This window comes from Capsicum annuum, chromosome 12 (assembly GCF_002878395.1).
Source record: "Capsicum annuum cultivar UCD-10X-F1 chromosome 12, UCD10Xv1.1, whole genome shotgun sequence".
In the NCBI taxonomy this organism is placed as follows: domain Eukaryota; kingdom Viridiplantae; phylum Streptophyta; class Magnoliopsida; order Solanales; family Solanaceae; genus Capsicum; species Capsicum annuum.
In genome coordinates this window covers 105696388-105698883 of record NC_061122.1, presented here as the reverse complement: position 1 = coordinate 105698883, position 2496 = coordinate 105696388, and positions in this window count along the sequence as shown.

The window sequence follows — 2496 nt, the reverse complement described above, 5'->3', positions numbered from 1 at the left end:
GCTAAAAACACCAATAGTAGTCAAAGAATTTAATAATGAAGGAAGCTTAATTACCTATAAGACTAGAAATATAATAATACAAGTATGGGATAAGATATTAACAATAGAAGAGATCTATAATTATGAACTAACATCAAAAGATATGCTTTTAGGAATGCTGTTTTTAGCTAAACTATACCCACATATTATAACTAAAACACACTGGTGGTTTACAATACCTTGTAAACAAAAGGTAAGAGCAAAAAGAGTTATTAATAAAGTAAGAAAGAAAAATGATTGGATAAAAGAAAGTGAAAAAATCACACAAAAATTAGAAAATATAAAAAATACTGAAGACACAATAGAACTAGTTATATTTTCAATAAATAAAAAAGAAATAACTATATTTTCAATAGATAAGGTAGAAATAATAAAGAAAAAATTAAAACAACTATATAGTGAAGATCCATTAAAAGGATGGGAAAAACATAAAACTACTGTAGGAATTGAGCTAATAGATAAAAATAGTATAATAACCCAAAAAACATTAACATATAACTTTGATGATTTAAAAGAATTCGAAATGCATATAGATGAATTATTAGAAAAACAATACATACAAAAAAGTAATAATAAATATAATAGCCCAGCATTTATAGTAAATAAACACAGTGAACAAAAAAGAGGAAAAAGTAGAATGGTTATTGATTATAGAAACCTAAATGCAAAAACTATGACATATAATTATCCAATACCAAATAAAATATTAAAAATAAGACAGATACAAGGATATAACTATTTTAGTAAGTTTGATTATAGATCAGGATTTTACCATTTAAAGTTAAAAGAAGAATCTAAAAATTAAATGCATTTACAGTACCACAAGGATTTTACGAATGGAATGTATTACTATTTGGATATAAAAATGCATCAAGTAGATATCAATATTTTATGGATAACTATTTCAAACAGTTACCTAATTGTATAGTATACATAGACGATATATTATTATATACAAAAACTAAAGAGGAACATTTAAAATTACTAGAACAATTTACAGGTATAATAGAAAATTCAGGAATAAGTTTAAGTGAAAAGAAAGCCGAAATTATAAAAAATCAGATAGAGTTTTAGGAATACAAATAAATAAAAGTGGAGTAAAAATGCAACAACATATATTACAAAAAATAATAAATTCAAAAGAAGAATTAGATACAAAAAAAAAAGTTACAATCATTTTTAGGATTAGTAAACCAAGTAAGAGAATATATACCAAGATTAGCAAAAAATCTAAAGCCATTACAAAAAAATTAAAAAAGGATGTAGAGTATAATTAAATGAAGAAGATAAAAAACAAGTTCAGAAAATAAGAATACTTTGTAAAGAATTACCAAAACTACAATTTCTAGACAAAAATAAAAAATTTACATATATAATAGAAGCAAATGCAAGTGAATATAGTTATGGAGGAGTACTTAAATATAGATATGAAGAAGAAAAATTAGAACATCATTGTAGATACTACTCAGGAATGTTTAATGAAACGAAAATAAAATGGGAAATAAATAGAAAAAAATTATGCTCATAATATAAATGTTTATTAGAATTTGAGCCATCTATTGTATATAACAATTTTATTGTACGAATAGATAATACATAAGTCTGATGGTGGTTAACAAGAAAAATACAAAATTCAGTTACAACGAAGGAAATTCGAAGATTAGTATTGAATATATTATATTTTACATTTACAATTGAAGTAATCAAGACTAACAAGAATGTTATGGCAGATTACATATCAAGACGAAGCTACCCGAAGTGATATTACAGAAGATGATACTCTAGAAAAGATACTCAAAACCCTAACTACACTTTTACTGAAAGTGGATAGTATGGGAAATGAGATAGAAAAGCTAAAGACAACTGAAGTTAAACTGAAGTCTGAAGCTATGACTCAGATAACTCAGCAGTGTGCAGAGCTATGTCGATCGAAAGACAATAAAATTCCAGAGATAAAAGGAGACGTTGGGACACTCCAAAAAACCCATAACGTTTATCAATCTACTTCTGCAAATACAAGCAAAGGAGTTGGAAGGAATTCAAATATGAACCTAAACAAAATATTTGATAAGCCATATATACCAAAAGCACCAAAAGACCCTTTGTTCATACCCCCACAAACTACCACATATCTAGAAAGCCTAAACCAAGAAAAGAAAGCCTATAATCACATAACCAGATCCTTTATTGAAAACATCCACAAAATACAAACATATTTAAACCTTAGACCCAGAGCAATAAATATCCAAGAACCAAATACAGATTATATAACCCAAAATCTACAAGGATACAATAAGTTAATTGCATTACCAAAATCTAACCTAAATCTAGGTAAAACCTATTTTAGTTATTGGCTACTCAATACTATATATACCCAGGACGGAAGTGAATTATCTGTTATAGAAGAAATATATAAAGCAATTACCACTTATAAAAAGATAAACAAAGGCAACATAT